Source organism: Cygnus atratus, chromosome 2, assembly GCF_013377495.2.
Source record: "Cygnus atratus isolate AKBS03 ecotype Queensland, Australia chromosome 2, CAtr_DNAZoo_HiC_assembly, whole genome shotgun sequence".
NCBI classification, from domain to species: Eukaryota; Metazoa; Chordata; class Aves; order Anseriformes; family Anatidae; genus Cygnus; species Cygnus atratus.
This window is the reverse complement of record NC_066363.1, coordinates 76,858,931-76,879,954: the sequence shown is the minus strand read 5'-3', so window position 1 is coordinate 76,879,954 and position 21,024 is coordinate 76,858,931.

Genomic DNA, 21,024 nt, shown 5'->3' with positions numbered 1-21,024 from the left:
TTCCCTTCCCTTCCCTTCCCTTCCCTTCCCTTCCCTTCCCTTCCCTTCCCTTCCCTTCCCTTCCCTTCCCTTCCCTTCCCTTCCCTTCCCTTCCCTTCCCTTCCCTTCCCTTCCCGTCCCTTCCCGTCCCTTCCCTTCCCTCTCCCTCTCCCTCTCCCTCTCCCTCTCCCTCTCCCTCTCCCTCTCCCTCTCCCTCTCCCTCTCCCTCTCCCTCTCCCTCTCCCTCTCCCTTCTTTCCCTCTCCTCTTTTTCTTTCTTTTCTTTTTTCTTTTTTCTTTTTCTCTTTTCTTTTTCTTTTCTTTTTTCTTTTCTTTCCTTTCCTTTTCTTTTCTTTTCTTTTCTTTTCTTTTCTTTTCTTTTCTTTTCTTTTCTTTTCTTTTCTTTTCTTTTCTTTTTTCTTTTCTTTTCTTTTCTTTTCTTTTCTTTTCTTTTCTTTTCTTTTCTTTTCTTTTCTTTTTCTCTTCTCTTATTTCTTTTCTTTTCTTTCTTTTTTCTTTTCTTTTCTTTTCTTTTCTTTTCTTTTCTTTTCTTTTCTTTTCTTTTCTTTTCTTTTCTTTTCTTTTCTTTTCTTTTCTTTTCCTTTCCTTTCCTTTCCTTTCCTTTCCTTTCCTTTCCTTTCCTTTCCTTTCCTTTCCTTTCCTTTCCTTTTTTCTTTTCTTTTCTTTTCTTTTCTTTTCTTTTCTTTTCTTTTCTTTTCTTTTCTTTTTCTCTTCTCTTATTTCTTTTCTTTTCTTTCTTATTTCTTTTCTTTTCTTTCTTTTTTTCTTTTCTTTTCTTTTCTTTTCTTTTCTTTTCTTTTCTTTTCTTTTCTTTTCTTTTCTTTTCTTTTCTTTTCTTTTCTTTTCTTTTCTTCTGCTAAATGAATTGCCCTCATAATATGATGTAATAAAATGAATCAGATAGGACATATAATTTCGACATTTATTTATTTATTTATTTATTGGTGTCATGTTTATTATAATATGAAAACTTTTATCATGTTAAATATGATATAAAACCTTAAAAGTATATTCAGGTATTGTGTAAAATTCATAGATTGCTTTCATAGAAGCAAATGTAGCTTGAAATGTGAATGCTAACAGGTGGCAAATAATCATGTATGTATGTGGTGTAGAGGTGGGCAAATGTTCAAAACTTAGCTTCTAAACTCTCAGGAAGAAGCCTACTGTTTGCTAGCTGCAATTGGTATGGGTTGGTTGCAAATCTTCCTGACTTTGTTAAACAAAAAATGGTACATTCTGAATAGTCCAGTTAATAAACAGAGATGAGAAAGAAACACCAAACAGAAGGCAGATCGTGCATTGTGCCTCTGCATGTAGACTGTTTTGGTTGGAAAACTGGGGTCCTGGAAGAAAAGGAGTCCAAAAAGTTGAACTCACCTCAAAAAGATGAAGATGTTGATTCTATCTGAGAGATAGGAGAGAAGGTCCTCCAAGACGGGGGAAATTCATGGAGATGAGAGAGCTGTGTGGAGATGAATGCTGGGAGATACAAAATCCCAGTATCCAAATCAACTATTTATTGTTATTATTAAAATAAACATAGAAAGACAAAGAAAACAGAATTTCAGTGACTCAGTGGCTTTCACTTCCATCATTGTTAGAAATCAAATTTGGGTCTGTAAAATGAAGAACAATTGCCAAATGATGACTATTCATTATCCTATAGGAGATGATACAGTGGTCTCAACAAAATCAATAGACAATAGACTGTGTATTTTCAGAAAGCTTACAGATGAAAGTGTTGTTCCACTGATTAACATAGTATTTGATTTATTAATGCTGTTGGCAGTCATAGAAAGTAAACAAAACAAAATCTTAAAAATAAATCCCTGAAAATCCTTGAAAACACAGCCTTCATTATCCTCACTACTTCACACTCCTCAGAAAAGGAAAACCATTTCCATTATTTTCCAATGTCAGATCCCTCACAAGGGGCTGGATTACTAAAATTGTGCTACAGAAAATTGCCTGTACTGCAGACCCAAGGGCACTAGGCAGGAGATCATGATTCTGTTTCCAACAAACTGAGCAGGAAGCTAGGTAAAATTACCACTATCTAAAAATCTCCAGAAACTTAAATAGATCCATGAACAAGATTGTTTGGGCAAGAAAACGTAATTCCTGGCTTTATTTTTCTTGCATTTTCCAGAAGCCACAGTAAAACGAGCATTTTTGGAAAAAAAAGGGATGCCACCAAAAAAAAAAAAAAAAAAAAAAGGTCAGTCAGGTACTCTTGTGATATCATGTGACAGCTGATACTCATTTTCTGATCTTTTTTCATAGTGCAAGTGTGATTTATCTAGGAAGGAGAGCTCCTTAAAATTAAGATAACATATCCCTTTTTTTTTTTTCATTTTAACAGCTTTGATGAGAATAACTCTTAAAGAAATGAAAATCATTTACTTGTAAATAGTAATGATTTTCAGGCTACAATTTTTAAATTTTCTGGAATTCTTTTCACTCGTATTAGCTAAACATTTTGTAATGGGGGAAGATGCTCTTCTTAAGATGTCTCCTTTTTTTCTTTGCACATTTGAAAGCATTTAAATATAATCATTTTTCTTAAGTATGACTTTGTTTTGAGATCTTTCTAATGACCTCACCTGAAAGTTCTATTATATCCATTTTATACTCACAGAAAAGGTACTGTAAATATCAGCTGTTAAGTAGGAGATCCTTTATAACATATTTAAGGATTTAAAATACCAATACAACAGACTACTTAAAACATGGTCTATCAGAAACAAGGTTAAAAAGAAGATAGTCCATTAAAAAATTCAAATTGACTATGTTCCTTTAATCTTATAATTTTAGGCTTGAGATAACTCATTCAATTAAGTATTTCAGATGTGATGTATAAATGCTTGTCTTTGCTATCCAAAAGGACTTTCTTTTGTGCTCCTTGAGGCTTTAAAAAATAAAAAATAAAAAAAATAGATGAATTGCATTTCAATAGATGAATCCTGTGGTGTTGTTGTTTTTCCTAGCCTTCTTTCACTAGTTCTAAAATGAGTTTTCTGGCTTCACAGCTTTCTAGTTAGCACTAAAATTTATAAGATATGATTAGCAGCTCTTATCAAAAGAAGAACCTCTGTCAAAATAGATTAGGCAATATCATTTGTCCATCGCATCGTGTGAGCTATATCTTTCCCAAACTTGGCTTTTAAGTTGGAAGCTGATTCTAAAATGCTCTGAGTGCTTTGTAGCACTGCACACTTCAAGGTTGAATTCTTATTGTTCACACATAAGTGTATTTATGGAGACATAAATTCCCCTGTGACTTTCTGGTTTGTTGTTGCCTCTCAAGTTGCAATCTGGTTGCAATTACATTGTGGAGAATTCCTTGCATAGGGGAACTCTGACAAAAGTTTTGTCAGACATGTTTGCTTAGGCCCTGTGTCTGGGGGTGGAAAGGGTGTCTGCAGTATCTTAACACTAGGCTATGTCCTTTTTTTTCAGTCATGGGGTCTGATCAACTCTCTTTGAAAACAAGAAGACCATACTAACTTTAACAGAAAAAAAATGTGTGTGGCCCTCAATAAACTCCTTTATCTTGAGATATATCCAATCTCACCAGGTCATGAGCTTGGAAGTTAATAATAACTGAGGTGATAAGGGAGACAGAAATAATATTTCTTAGGAAATTTTATATTTAAAGGGAAAAAGGCTATCTGAAGGTCTTCACTGGGAGCTGTGTGATGATTAACAAATCTGCATACAGTATATCTTTTTGTATAATTTGCTTCCCAAAACCTAAAATAGGTTTGCAAGTCTTTGGTGATAAAATTCAAACTCACCAACCATCTTGCAGGGAATAGTTGCTATAGGCATTCAGGGCTATTTTAGTTGGTTACCAGGTCTGATACAATTTCCGTCAGATGTTGTAGTACAGGGATGTATAGAAAACTGCCTGTCAGCTGTCTCTGGTTCATGTCAGGTAGACCAGAAGTATGAGCTGAAAACAAGTTTTTCTCATTTTAAAGTAATATCTTAACAGATTAGGGAGAGTGCTCTTTCAACAGGAGAAACCTAAGATGCCTTTGGACTGCCTGCATGAATCAGTCCAACCTGTTTGCTTGCTCTCAGCCTGCTTGTAAGCTAACATTTAAGAGACTGATATAAAAGTCCTGATCAAAGTGCCCTGTCTTGCCTGGAGGAGATGTGGGATTTCACATAACCACACCCTATGGCTTTGATAAAGGGAGGATCTTACACAGACTGTTAACGTATAGGTTAATTTTATCTCCACTGAGCAACAGGGTAGATGAAATACCTTAAAAGTTATTTTCCCCTTAAGTTGGTGACAAGGGAATCATGCTGGCATGAAAAAGGAAACAGAAAGGGAAGAGAAACAACCTGGAGTGATGACAGAATATGAAGGGAATTAGCAGTGAGAAATAACATCATTTGATTTCATGCTTCCAAAAAAACTCAGAGAAAAAATAAAAGGAGGAAGAAAAGAAATGCACAAAATAAGAATTAAAAAAAATAGTTTGTTTTAAGTTTGGTGCACTGAAAGAATGCAAAGTTTGTGAGAATGTAGCTTGTTTGCCAATTAGATTGCCATCCCCATGGCTAATGTAGGATACCACAGCAGATGCAGTTCTGCTCTATTTCCTGTTCTAAACCACAATCTTGTTTAACACAGATAGCATGGTATGCACATATGTAAAGCTCCTAGCATTCAGCCACTAGCTAATGATTTACTATTGAGACATAAATACCTGAAGTAGATTCTCTCACTGAACAACCATTATTTCTGTATTAATTAATTGTATTTATTAATAATAAACATATTATTAATTTCTGTATCCAGTTATTAATTTCAGTCTAGAGTGAAGAATAACTGTGATAGTTCTCCTTGCTTCCCTAGTAATAAGGAAATTTACAATTTTCTGAAATAATGTTCAGTGTGCTCAGTATCACCTTAAGCTGCTTCATTCTAGAATTGGTGTTGTAAATCCACATAGAATCATAGAATATCCTGAGTTGGAAGAGACCCAGAAGGATCACTGAGTCCAACTCCTGGCTCCACACTGGACTCCACCCAAACCTCAGATCATGTGTCTGAGAGCATGCCCAAATGCTTCTTGAACTCTGCCAGGCTTGGTGCCATTATCACTGCCCTGGGGAGCCTGTTCCAGTGCCCGACCATGATCTCAATGAACTTTTTCAGCCCAAGTTGCCCCTGTCAGAGATTCAAGCTGTTTCCTCAGGTCCTATTGATGTTCACCAGAGAGCAGAGATCAGCACCTGCCCCTCTGCTCTCCTCAGGAGGAAAATTTAGGCCACCATGAGGCCTCCCCTCAGTCTTCTCCAGGCTGAACAAACCAACTGACTTCATCCGCTCCTCATACATCTTGCCTTCCAGAACTTTCACTGTCTTTGTATGTCAAGTCCTACATCCAAATTGTTTATGAAAACATTGATGAAGACTGGTCCCAAAATGGAGCCCTGGGGAACCCCACTAATGACAGGTTGACAATTCAATGTAACCTCATTTACATGAGGAATAAATAGTCTTCTTTGAAAAATAGCTACTGTACATTTGCATCTATTGTTTAAAGCAAAATTAGAGGGAGATCTGAAGCCAATGGATATCTTTGTATAACATCTGTGCATTTTTTGTTTGAGATCTGATGACTAGACGTCTAATAGAACCCAATACTATTCTGTAGTCAGTAACTGTTGAAAAAGAGCCATTATGTTCTATCATGTGAGAAATTTGTGTACTTAAGGACAGTTTCCAAGGCAGCTTTCACACAAAAGTCATTAGCCAGCAAGTCCCCAACCATGGATTTCCATGATAGAATGTAACAGTTCTGAAGAAGCCGTTATGGTCTATTGGGCCAATAATTTGCATTTTAAGTAGGGTCTAAATATGTATTTCTCTGACAGATTGGAGCTGTTATGGCTTACTGGGTCAATAATGTATTTTGTAAATACTCCCCAAATAGACATTTACATAATTTGTATATTTAAAAGTCTGTAATTGAGTATCTACAAAACAGACTATAATGTCTCCTTTAGAACTAGTATGATCTTTTGTGTTTGTGTGTTGTTTAAAAAAAAAAAAAAAGGGAGAGTTTTAAAAATAGTATATTATAATATTAATGAGCGCTACAGATATTAAGTTGTTGAAAAACCGAATTCAGTAAAAACTGGTGTTATTCATGTTCCTTTTTTGTTATGCTTTTTTTTTTAATGTAAGTTAGCTTTTATGCTTACTGAACTGTAACAGTGTAGTGTGCTAATTAAGTCCGTTTTTTATTTTTTTTTATTTTTTATTTTTTATTGCATGTAAAACACATTCTTTGGTAGGTAAAAGGCCAAAGCAACACTTTAAGAATATATTTTTTTACCAATAAATTGATTTTAGTAATTTCTATGGACACCATTCAACTTAATTACCAAATACTTATTCAAGTATTCATACTTATACTTATTCAAATTCTTTAAGACAGTTCTGAGTGAGTAGCCAGCAAGGCACTTAGACCTGAGTAGATCTCATCAAAGTTTTACCTTCCTGAGAAATGAGCTTCTAATCCATGCTATGATCTCTACAGTAATAAGAGTAAGTACAGTTTGTAGATAGTTCACATTACCTGTCTCAGTCTGCCCCTTAAAGAGATTATTCTCAGGAGATGTACGTAGTTCTCATTGACTTTAGAAGGAACCCTTCTAAAGGGCTCCTTCTAAAGAAGGTAGCTTAGAATAGAGACCTACCCTTCAGCTGGGTAAAGTTAGATGAGACTAATTCTGTCCTTACAGAAACCCATTAAATGAATCTTGCAAAATCCTTATGGCCATATTGCAAGTACCACGACAACTCTGACATACTGCTATTCTTTTATACATTAATCAGAAGACATATACATAATGTTATTTGCCATACTTTCTGCAACACTTTTTTATTACTTAGCTTGGTTGCATACTGGATAAAAAAAAAAAAAAAAAAAACATATTTAGCATTATATTCAATTCAAAGTTTGCAACAATCTCAAAAGTAATTACTATTTCAAATTGTCACATTCTTCCTTCAAGCATTTGCTCAGTAAGAACACTTTAGATGTGAGCTGTTGTAGGTTAGTGACAGTGGGCTTTTTGGATTTAATAACTTCAGCAACAAAAATAACTTTAATTAAAATTCAAGTGAAGTATAAAATTCAAAATGAACAGTCATTGTAAATCACCTAAAACAGTTCAGGATTAGGTTTTTAGATGATGTATGAGCAATACAGATTCAAAATAAGTTCATGGTATTAATAACGCCCACGAAAGATAAACTCACTCTCCATGAAGAAGGTCAGTACAGGCTCTAATGAAGTCTTCAGTAAAGGATAAAGCAAATCTTAAATAAGATATAAAACTTGTCTGGGGTTTCTGTACACAGAACTTCATCCTCAAAACTGTGTGGAAAATGAACACAAAGGAATGCAGCTGAATCCAGGTTGTTTATTTACCAGTGAATATTCATGTAAAAGGTTTTATTTCCATGTTTTGTCCAGTTTCTCCATATCACTGAAACACATTGGGACAGATTCTTCCTATCTCTGATGCCAGTGTCTGAGAGAGTAAAAAAGGATGAAGACATTTCAGTCTTTTTTACCATACAGAACTGAAAAGCAATTACAGGTTCATAATCCTGTATTTGTTGTCCATTTTATGCATCAAAAAGATCGAATCATTTAACTATTGTCAATTCACAATCACAACTATGCAATGAAAAATTAAATTGAATAAACAAAGTTCAAAGTAGCATTTTATAGATTTTAGCTAATTTTGTTTCCATATTGGCAGAGAGGAAGCCAGCCATGTTTCACACAGCTGTCCAATTAGGACTTCCCTAGAGTGATCATCAGTACTGAAATATAAAAGAGAGGTTAATGCAGAGCTTAGCAGAACTGTCACTGATGATAATAGGTATGGACAGCTCCATCACTCTTGAGGAGAGATGTGATTTTTGGTTCCTTCAGATTTTCCATGGATATGCACACTGATGTGTCTATCTGCTACAATTTCCATTGACTACCTTAAATAGCATATCTATGTACTTGAAAATCTTGGAGAGAAGGATAAAACTCAAATTAACAAATAATGATGTTAAGGGTATGCTAAATAAAAGATATCTGACTGCAGGTCAATCCAGTTAAAGAAGCTGCATTTGCAGATAATGCAAAAATGCATGATTCCATACCCCATCCTAACAGCTGACCTGTGACGAAGCACTACTTCTGTTCGCTTTGGACAAATGGTGGAACTGTACCGAATGTTTTGCATGTAAACTGAAAACTTTATGCTTCAAATGAAATTAAACAAAATAAAATAAAAACTTGACATTCTGTCAGTTATGCTTTGATCAAAATAAGAGGTATGTTTTGGCTTGTTTCTGAGGAACTCTCAGCAACCAGTCCTTCAAAGGACAGATTTATTCACTTCTGCACTTGTGCAGATGGAAGTTTGAAGCATAGAAAACTTCCATTTCCTGTTTATCAACCTATGTCTTCTCACTTACACTTTCTCTTACTTCTCTAGATGTTTTCTTCTCAAGGGAATGTGAAGTATTGTACTATGGAGATAAATTGTCATTTCTCTTGCTTTTTCTCCCACCAGCTACCACTTTGACTGATTACTGTTTTCTTCATGTTGAGGTAGCTGGATCATCTGTTATAACATTAGATATAATGATGAAATTATAATAAAAATGATGAAAAAATCTGAATCCTTCCTTCAAGTGAAAATCCTTCTCTCCACTGAAACCCACTTGTTTAAAATATACAAAAGAGATGCATAAATATACAAAAAGAGATGCATAAAAAATAAAAATAAATAAACTTGGCAGTCTGTGCAAGCCTGGAATATGGAAGGATTAGTACATGCTGTACAATTAAAAAAAAAGTTAATCTCATGTCTTCTAAATGTCAGAAAGAGATGCAGCCAAATTATGAGGTAAATCATCTAAATAGGCAAAGAATTGCTGTATAAAGCATCAGAATACTCTATCACTTTAAAGCACTGTCAAATAGCATTCCTGTTCTAAGCAAAGGCAATGGGTAAAACTCACACTAACTTCAAAGAGATCTATCTGGAAGTATTTGCCTGCTTTATTTTTGCCATTTCTCTTGCAGTACAGCTCCTCTCTATTTTAAAGGAGGGAAAAAAAAAGAAAAAAAAAAAAAGGAAAAAAATAAACCCATCTTACTTTTCTCAGAATAGTGGTGTAAAATAGCAAAAAAGTGAAAAAAACAGGGATTTTTGAGGAGACTCATTAATACTTGCAGAAGTTTTATTACTTTTTATGTGTGACCTGTATTTTTGTTGATGAAATTCTTTGGAAAAAGTAAGATGGAAAGACACATCATATTACTAAATGCTAGCAATACAAAGAAAAGTAATCAAAACTCCAGGACTAGTAAGCTTTTAAAAATATCTAAAAGTGAAGAGTAATTCACTGAACTCTTTCCTTTAACAAAAATTCAAATGACAGGTAAAGCTGGGAAAAAAAAAAATCCCAACAAAGCTTCTTTGGCACCTTTCAGATATAACTTCTCTCAGCTCTGTATTCTCCATAGTCCCACGCAGCTTTTCCCAGACATTCTCCCAGACATTCCTATGATATTGTTCAGTACCTGATGCTGTGAAACAATTTATATTAAAAGACAGACTGCATAATCAAAATGCTTCTAATACTTCAGTCATTTGGGCTTTATGGAGATGTGCTTCAGGTAGAAAAACATCCATTACTTGCACGTAATTTTTCCAAACACAATATTGTATTGCTCACCAAAAATTAATACTGAATTTCTGAAGTCTCAACCTCTGTCTAGCAGACACCTGAACTGTTTTATGTTACTCCTTAAAGGGTAGTAATTACCCATAAGCAGCTGCCCTTCCTTTAGTGCCATATATATACTAAGTGACATCAATCTTGGCAATTTATGTGCAGCTAGACAACAAACAAACAAACAAAAAACCCCAAACAAACAAGTAAACAAACAAACCAACAAAAACAAACATGAATAGCTTCAGGTTTCTAAATTATTCTTTTCAGAGGAAAAGTACATGGGGATAAGTTGGGGGATGGAAACTGGTGAAAGAATAGTGAATGGAAGTAATCAAGTGGACAGTTACTTAGGTTCCCGCATATCTTATTTAAACATATATTTCTAGCATAGAGTTTTACACTAGAAGTTTTTCTCATGGCTTGTGTCCCTACGTTCTTGCCACACAGCTTGATGTATCTACTCTCACTTTTACTATTCTCCACGTCTCTTGAAGGAGATGCCAGTCCTTAGGCATTTCTTGTTTTGTAGTAAGGACTAAAATGTTCTGTAATATCACACTGTATATCAAGTTTATGTGTGGTCTAACTCTACTAAGTCAGTGATTTTACACAGGTGAGATTTTTGGCTCCTTATTAATGTCCAATCATAATAGATATATATATATATATATATATATATATATACATTTACCTACAGCCTTCATTTTGATCACTCTGGGATGGAAAACTGTCCTACATGGCTGAATAGTCACAGTGGCACCATTGTTAACAGATATTTTCAATGATTTTTTAAGAGATGTCAACCGAGTTCTTCAGCTGTAGGTTATTCTTCCAGCACTTACCTTCTTCAGTTAACATAATCCATGACAGCTCACTATGGACAAATAATGTGAGCTTCTGACTTTCCAATGCTGTTTTCAAAATGTCTTACTGCTTGCTCAGATGTGTTCGCAGAGGAAAGGAACTGCAAAGGAAAGGAACTGCAAACTTAGAAACATCAGTTACGGATCTTTGCCTTACACTTTCAGTTTGTTATTCTGTGGAAGTAGCTTCTCCGTAGTTATTAAGATAGCCTTTTCCAAATTGTATGTAAAACAGTGGCAGGAAGAAATTCCATATTTACTGTTCCTTAGTGATTTCCTTCTGACATCAGACTACAAGTTAAAGAAAAGCTATTCAATTTCCTGGAAATACATTACTAACAAAACAACAACAAACAAACAAAGAAAAAGAAACAAACAAAAACAGATCCAGGACACTGCTACTTTTAGAACATAGAAATATGATTCGAAGAGCTCAATACTGATGCATACCCTGCATTTATGATCACTTATTTAATTCTGAAAGTAGTGATTTTAAAGGTGTTCTTTCAAATTACAATAAAAAGTTTCATATTTCTTCATAACTTTAAGTTGTGTTCATAACTTTTATCTTTTATTTGTTTTCCTTTGGTAGCACTTATATCCTTTCTTAATTTACATGTATGCCTTTAAATTACAGTTCACTAAAGAAAGGAACTTTTTTTTTTTTTTTTGTAATGAATATTGTTTCTGATGTTCAAAAACATGGTGAACAATCCTGCAAAATGAGAAGAGATCATAGTGCTGATGGGTAAAACAAATGCATTTTTGTTTTCAAGGCCATTCTACCAATTCTTAGACTGGTTTACAGTGAAGTTTTCCAAAGCTTTTTAGGTGTATAGGAATACAAGCATATGCTTTAGAAAATCCCAAGTAGTTCCTAGCATCTTATGAATTTAATAAGGACAATGCATTTGTCTCTGTTTTGAAAAACTACCAGCTTTTTATCTGCATCTTTAGCCACCTAAATCCCCATGAAATTTTGGAACTAACAGCCATTATTTTGTGGGCGGGCACTCCTGACAATTCAAAGCTGCAACTTCAGCTCAAGTGCTAGTCTATTAGCTAGTCTGTATCACTAACACATAGAAAACTGCAGATGTAGCTGAAGATATGCTCAGCATTTAGTCAGTGTGGTCTGAGTTTCAGGTTGTTGTGCATGCTGACATTTGGAGTTTATTAAAACTAATTCATACACCCAAAAGCTGAATCATGCATGTGGATTGCCATATGGACATAATTTTAAAATACTTGTTGGATATACTTACAGAATTTCTCTGATAAAATACCTTTTCCAGGACATGGCCTACTTGTTTCAGGCTACTGTTGACAACTCACAGCAGATATGATCCAAAATATCCCATCATACTTATGTTCTTATGTTATGTTTGCACTTCATTTCAGCAAACACAGACTTTTGGCTATTTACTTTTGGGTCAGTTATCAGGGAATAAACAGGGAGTCTCCTTGAATAGCAAAAATATTTTTATTGTGTTTATGCTCACAATGTATTTCCAAAAGGAGATGGTAGAGAATGTTATTCAATAAGAAAGAGTCTTCTTGTGATATTTCTTGTTCTTATTATAGTTTTAAAATTTTCATTATTCTAACAAATGACTAAAAGTTATTAGCCAATGAGAAGTTAAGACAACTACTGAGATACCAGGCTTGATTTTATTTTCTCAGTAATATCAAGGTTAACTTTAAGACTACTGCACTTAGTTTATTAGAACCTCTGGTTCTCTAAGGAATGGAATATAAGACACAGCCTTTTTTTTCTGCTCAATTTTCACTGAAGTGCAATCAATCAGAAGTTACTTTCTGAAAGAGAGGAGCAGTTTATCTTGACCTCTAAGTGACTAAAGAAATCCCTATGCACTATCAAAGGTTGTCACAAAACTGACATTGAGAAAGAGTGCAGTGCCAGCTGCAAAATGTGCTATTCCTTCAACTGCATACATTTGCATAGATTTTACAGTTTTGCATACATTGCAATATGCATGTATGTTGAAGTTTGTGATGAAAAATATGCTTTTCTATATACAGTACAAATTCCCAGCAAAAAGCCACATTCTGTTCATCTGTGTTCCTTGCACTTTAGCCTTTTAATTTAATATAGGCCCCTCAAGGTGATGATAAAATGGTAATTTCAGGCCATGTATAGTTCATCTTACCCAAACTAACATTGATTCATAGTTGCAACTTCAAGAGTTCCTTCAGACATCAGAATCATGCTGCAGTGTTGTAAGTATGGCACAGATAAACTTCCTAAGACAGAAGAACATACCACCTAAATGAAAGAAAAACAAAAATCAAACATCAGAAATCAGCGGCTAGATCAGAGAATCCTTTGGTCAACTGATGCAACTTATATTACACAGGGGACCTGAATATGAGATATTAGAAACATAAGCTGGCTTTTTGATGGAACTAGTCATTGGTGTCTTACAGCCTTGCTCTTTATAGTGGTTTCTGATTAACAATTTTTAATGAACGTTAGTTGACAGAAAAAAAGGTCATCATTACAAATACATTTTGTGCTTCTTTATTTTTCCAGCCTCTTTTCTTCCTCCCATCTCTTAATAGAAACCTAACCTATTCAGATATTCTACTCTACCTTCCCCTTCTGTCATCCATTCTCATACAGACAGAGGACTGTTCCAAATTAGGCTTTAATATGGTAATGCTCAGACATACCTTGGTAGTTCTTCATTTTCTTGTGCCTTTTCTTTCTCTTTCTGCCCTTCTTTCTTGGACAGAAAAAGAAAGGCTGTGTCTTGGAAGGAAAATGCTCCTATGACTCTATAGTAGAATACATAACCTACAAACATTACTGGGTAGGACTTGATATTATGTTGTTTTTATGTTACTGATTTTACAAATCTTTGGTGCTCTTTAATAAAATTGTCCATTGAAACAAGAAGGAAAAAGACCTCTAAAGATTCACTGACACATGACTAAAATGGTTTGAGAACAGCATTATCAACATCAGTACTGACATTTGGTCACAGTAATGCAGTTTATGACTAGTTCTGATTTTCTGGGTTATAATTTACAGAATCACAGAATCATCTAGGTTGGAAGAGACCTCCAAGATCACCTAGTCCAACCTCTGGCCTAACACTAACAAGTCCTCCACTAAACCATATCACTAAGCTCTAAATCTAAACGTCTCTTAAAGACCTCCAGGGATGATGACTCAATCACTTCCCTGGGAAGCCCATTCCAATGTCTCACAACCCTTTCAGTAAAGAAGTTCTTCCTAATATCCAACCTAAACCTCCCCTGGTGCAACTTTAGCCCATTCCCCCTTGTCCTGTCACCAGGCACGTGGGAGAATAGACCAACCCCCACCTCGCTACAGCCTCCTTTAAGGTACCTGTAGAGTGCGATAAGGTCGCCCCTGAGCCTCCTCTTCTCCAGGCTGAACAACCCCAGCTCCCTCAGCCGCTCCTCGTAAGACTTGTTCTCCAGACCCCTCACCAGCTTCGTTGCCCTTCTCTGGACTTGCTCGAGCACCTCCATGTCCTTCTTGTAGCGAGGGGCCCAAAACTGAACACAGTACTCGAGGTGCGGCCTCACCAGAGCCGAGTACAGGGGGACAATCACTTCCCTAGACCTGCTGGCCACACTGTTTCTTATACAAGCCAGGATGCTGTTGGCCTTCTTGGCCACCTGAGCACACTGCTGGCTCATATTCAGCCAACTATCAACCAGTACTCCCAGGTCTTTCTCTGCCAGGCAGCTTTCTAACCACTCATCTCCCAGCCTGTAGCGCTGCTTGGGGTTGTTGCGCCCCAGGTGCAGGACACGGCACTTGGACTTATTGAACTTCATAGAGTTGGCCTCAGCCCTTTGGTCCAGCCTATCCAGATCCTCCGGCAGAGCCTTCCTACCCTCGAGCAGATCGACACACGCACCTAACTTGGTGTCGTCTGCAAACTTACTGAGAGTGCACTAGATCCCCTCATCCAGATCATTGATACAGATATTAAAGAGAACTGGCCCTAGTACTGAGCCCTGGGGGACTCCACTAGTGACCAGCTTCCTTAGTCCACTTCTTTGCAGTTCTTTTCATTTTGACCTGTTCACCTACTTATATCTTTCTTTCATTTTCTTACTTTAGAAAGAACTTTCATAACAAAAGGAACATCTTAGTTTGTGGCACAGAAACAGGTGCTAGATACGGATTTCTGCAAAGGCTGTACTCGAGAATTACTGGAGTGAAATTTCTCCTGGTTGAGAAAGATCTGCTTAAGAACCTGTGCAAAAAGCTCTCGTTTTTAATTTTTAATACACTAGGCTCACATTTTATGCTGTTGCCATGCTAGAAGTTGACGCTGTAATCAATGGCAAATCAGTTAGTCACTGTAGTATTACATAACATAAGTTTATAAGATGTAAGTTTTATTGATTATGAAGACCACCCCTGACAAACCACAAAGCACTATCTTCAGAAAAGTATCTTTTCTAACTGACCACAAACATTTACTTGGATTTACTACTAGAATTCATGCTTCTGAAATTCAGGAAATGCATTACCATTTATCAAATTTTAAAGTAACAATCACCTTTTTGCACATTCTTTTCAGTGTTCAACCCCTGAAAGAAAGTGTGTTTGTTTGTTTGTTTGTTTGTTTTTTAATACCATAAGAAGTGCTGAGCCTTCACAACCAACTCTCAACAGCTAGCTCTGTGCTAGTTAGCAATACATCACAGGAAAGATGTTATTCTGAAAATATATTACACTAGTATATCATCACTATTACAATACTCAGTGATAGATGAACAATACATCTTCCAAACAAAGATGTCAAATAAAGACCTGCTTGTAAAAGGGACAGCTCCCCTCCCCATGTATTCTTCTAAGTTTATTATCTTAAAACTTAATAAAATGCTTTTGAAATTCTACTCAGGTTATTCATTTGGGCAGCCAACACATTCCCACATAGACAGGGAAGTTTGTCACAGCTCTTAGATCTGTTGATTCGTTAGAGCTTTTCTTCATTTTCAGTGTGAGAGATGATAGAAAGTAACTCCCTTTACATGTAACATATGGTGTTGCATAAGGCAATAAATGTCACCCTATAGAAGCTCATTACTAGATTCACTCTCTTTTTAGACAGTCTGTTATTTCCAATTCAAAGGTATTTTTTTCTTCATCTTTATGCCATTTTCCATTTCCAAACAGCTCTAGAAACTCAATTTTCTTTTCTTTATGATAAATAGAATTGAAACAGTGCCATCATTTGAGAAACCAGTTATTTAAGCAACCTTTGGTTCTTCTGTTAAATTTCATTGGGAGAGTTATGAGTTAACCAGGACAATGCTTTTCTTCCATATCTTGCATAATGTAATTCCTGTACATTTAATTTCTATAGTACTGTAATTCGATTTTTCTTGAAAGATTTATATTTTGCTCTTGTTTTCCTTTGGTACAGAATTAGGGATCTGTACGGAATGAAGATAAACAACCAGGAAATATGTTGCCATTAGATTTTAAACAGACAACCTGACTGATAACAAACCGTACTTCTGCTAAAAAATGAGGTCATCAACTAGACTTCAGAACACTTGGCTGTTTGATAGGCTTATAACTATTAATAAAGTAAAATCTCCTGAAATGACCAAAATTTTCTTTTTCATTTAATAAGCTGACTTATTAACATCAGTGAGAAAAACAGTGTAAATGAGTTGCACCAGATATTAAATAAAACTGTATATAACAATATTATGAAGGAAAGATTGTTTTGTAGTTGCATATAGTCCTTAGTGATTCCTCAGGAGATAGGGATTCAACTGCTAATTCTGCTATAGATTGCTTCCTTTGTAATCTTACTGAAATCACTTTTTAATAAGTGCTTCAGATAGTATAATGATGGTGAGGATAGAAAAAAAAGCATGAAAATATGGAAATATATAAAAAAGAAGACAAAAAGAAGACAAACAGGATGTGAAAACACCTAATTTGATAATCTAGCTAATATTTCCATATTAGCAAGATGCACAAAACTAGAAAACTAATATATCTGTATAGTTAATATACAGAGGCAGTAGCCACCAGAGAACATATCAGAATACCTAAATTGCTCACATCCCGTCTTATAGAGAACATGGTATGAATTTCCTCCTCACCATGATAATTTCTTCTAAATTTCTCAGAGGTGCAGTCATTGTTGCTCTCACTATGAATGATAGCAATGAATAGAAAAAGCTGCTGATAAGATTTGAAATATATGAAGAAAAAAAATGATTATAATATATTTGAGAAAGAAAATAGTCGTGACTATTATAATAATTATTTTTGGTCTCTGTGTCCAAACAATGCATGATATTTTAAAGTCAGGCTATCCTTTCTTTATGTCATAATACTACAGGAATGAATACTAATTATGATGATCTTTCTGTTTTGGCATATTGAAAATCAAGGGAAATTGTGTTATATAAGATGGTTGGTTCAATAAATCATACAGAAAATAAATGAATAAATAAAATGAAACTGCAACAAATATTATTTTGCATATTTCCATAATACAGAATGGTAAGCTACTTATTGTAGAAACGCAATTAAAAAAATAAATCCTTATTTCAGAGTATAAATATAGAAACTAAAATGATTAATTAACTTTAGAGATAGTATGTATTTTAATTAATGCTTAGTCTCTCAGAAAAATAGAATTTTAGTGGAGTTTAAATGAAAAGTTACACTATATGAATAGGAAATAGTCCCTTCTAATTTTCTTAACTAAAAAACTGTTTCATCTGTAATTCCATTCTCTTACTTTATCCAATGGTATTATATATTAGCCTTATTAAATTTGTATAATTGCAGTAAGCTTAAATGATTTAAGAGAAGCCATACTTCATTTAGTTTAGCATTATTATTAAGTTTAGAATTCCTAGCAGAACTGAGATCAGATGTAAAAACTCTCCAAGGAAAGTGACATATCATTTGAGAAATGCTTCTTGGGGATTGTCATGAATAAGAAAATTAATTTGCCCTTTTAAAATGAGCTCAAATCTTATCTTATCTTTTACCTGGTATCAAAGCTCCAAAAGCTCATGTCACAGTTTGCATTTCATAAGATCTGGATAACTAATGTCAATATAAATCTTTATTTATGGTTTATTTATATAGTGTTTATCTTGCAAGATGCTGAGTATTTCCAAGAAATATTGAACAATTTCTGCTCTCATTAGAAGTTAATGAAATTGTACTTATTTCTCAGCAATTTTAGGCCAGACTCATAGTGTGAGAATTTAATTCTTTCACATTAGCATATACAAGATTTGGTATTCAAATTTAGTTGGGATATACATTCAAAACAATGGATTCTCATCTGAGTGATTTAGGCTTGCGTAGCCAGCTTATTTAGATTTGTAAACTTGTAAGATTAAAGATGGTGTGAAATTACCTATATTTATCAATGACCTCTCTTACAAAATCATATTCTTTTGGAGTCTGGACCCAAATATTAAAAAAAGGAAAAAAAAAAAAAGGAAAAAAAAAAAGGAAAAAGAAGTTAATATATTTTCTCCAATGGGCTGAGTTTTCAAAAATTTCCTTTTATACTTTAGATTATAATCATTTAAAGGATGAGTGGAATTTGGTGTGAGTGTGAACGGATTTTGTTCCAAATCTATTTCAGAATGTCTTTCTCAAGTTCTACTATGTCTTTCTCAATTTGAAGGAAGTTTTGTACAATAAATGCAGATCTCTTTTTAAATTATTCCATCTTGGAATTTCACTGTTTCACACTAGCTTGCTTTATTTTCACTATATTTTTGTAATTTGTTAAGATAAATAAACTCTACTTAAAAATCATTGCCAGTCCATAGTTTTAGCACTAAGGGGTAGAAAATCACTATTTATTCTATAGCTGAGAAAAGCTTTCAACATTTTAGTCTTTTCTGACTAATGTAGTTCAGAGGCAACTTGATCAATTCAATGTAGAATAATGTGAATTTGTTCTCATCAGTACTTCCCAAGATAGAGAAAATGTCCTGTTCCTAAAATCTAGGGTAATATAATTTTAACATCACCTCTACAAACAGAAAAACAACCTAAGATCAATCAAGTGTCTACTTACGAAGGCCATAGATTGTTTTATCTTAATTTTTAAAGATGGGCAATTGTCCCTCACTTTTTAAATCTCTCTTCTATCCACGAGAACCCTCCTTTTAATGAGTAAATATGTATCATTTTACCTTCTGAGTGTTTAAATGGCCTTTTTTAGTAACTGTGTAAGTGGAAGTTCCTTATACTGAACAACGTTAATCAGATACAGCATAAATAAAGAATTACTATAACCTAATTTGAAGCAGGTGGCTTATAAAAAGAATACTTGCTATGGGGAAAAATTTAAATAGTATAATTATATGTAACATAAATAAATAAACCTTTTTGTAAAATATTATTTTAAAATACTGTTAATTGTGGAAAGTAAAAATATAACTCAAAACTGCACAGCAAAATAGAAAAAGTAGATGTAAAATTCCCCAAGAACATAGAATCACAAATAACAATTACAGTCAATCTAAAGGAGACAGAACAAAATATACAGAAGGTTCAACTAGTAACTCAAATATACAGAAGGCTCAAGTAGTAACTCAGATTATGAAGCAGTTTCATCCTTCCCTGCTACCAGAGCTAGAGCTTAGGTGCCCGTTTTTTCATCCTAATATCATATAGATAACTACTAGAATTACAAGGCATGATTACTGGGTAATGGGTAGTAAGAGATGGTTGAATACTGCGAGTTATTAATCTAGTAATTAACCTTCCAGATAACCAGAACACTCAGACAACATTCTTGGGTTGCTGATGATTGTAAATATAGACTAATAATGTATGAATATTATATACTGTAAGGTAGGTCACACTGCTGCTTGTTGAGCTGTTCTATGCTCTAATTTCCAAATTCACTTCTGTATATGGACATTGTACATTTCTAGATGTCCCAGAAGAGTCAGATCACAGGAAAAATTAGGAGGGTTAAGTGAGATGTTACTGGCTATCTGCTTCTTGTAAATGTCCAAAATTTTTGGAACATTATGTAGTTTGAATACACCTTGGAAATTATTCTAGGCATCTTGTCTACTTCACAAAATAGTTAAGGCTACTAACTATGCTTATCTATGCTCTTGCTTGTTATTTCCTTTTAGCACGGATAAATGCAAAGACTTGAGTAAGACTTGTAGGATGTACTTAGCAAAGTCTCAGTTACTTACGGGAAAAAGGGAAGGGAACTGTCACAAAAGACAAAAAAAAAAAGTTATTTGAAGTATTTGAGATCTTAATGGGTGAAGAACTGAAGAATTCCACACGAGACAGGAAATGCAACCCCCTTCAACTACTATAGCAAGTAGTAGACGGAAGCAAAGAGATATTATTTTCCCTCTGCTAATCTCACTGGTGAAATAACATTTAACAGTCTGAATAGTTACAGTGTCCCTAATTTTCTAAAATAAAGTTGAAAAAAAATAATAAATGTAGGGATTACAGAAAGAAAAAACACAGATGGTAAACAACTGCTGGAGAAAATGACCCCTGGTAAGGAGTACTCTGAGACATTGATCTGTTTATTTTATTAAAGAGATGATTCAATTAGCTTGCTGTACATAAATATCTTCGTGAGAAAAAAAATAATAAAAATGGAGTACTATGAAGTTCTTCAACTACCAGAGAAAGGAATAAAAAGAATTCATTTCTGAAAGCTGAGAGCAAACAAACTTACCTGCAAAGAACATTTTTCTTTCCTTTTGACTGATTAATTAAAACAATGTGAGGTACAGACAATTTAAATTTATAAAGAAGCTTCCTGCTTGAAAAGAAGGAAAAAGCCTTCTTCTCGAGAAGAAGGAAAGCCTCCTTGTATTTTGGCTCCAGCTTTGCTCCACAACCTCTTCTCTCTCTGTTGAGTCTTATCTTGTTCAGGAGTTGCCATACTGAATAACACATGACCTCTATTCCCTAGATTGTATACTGTTCCTTAAAGACTTTTTTCTTTAGAGAGAGAGCTATGATCATAGGAAAGAGCTATCCCTTCTCCACACGGAACACCATTATGCTGTAAAACCTAAAACAAGCTTTGGCCTTGAAAACACTGAAATTTTGATGAAATCATTTTGAAAGAAACAAAATTACTAAACTATCAAAAAGCTCATAATGCAAGACCCATTACATCATAAAAATACATACTTTGTCAATTTCTTGTCACATATCTAAGAGCTAGCTTACATATTTTGGTTAAAAAAAAAGTATTTTTCATAAATGAGCTGTCAACAGCATGAAGAACTGAATTTGGATTCTTTGTGTATCTGTGAAGGGTGGTTTTTTTTTAGCATGCTCAGATATCATCAATTTCTCTGGTTTGTA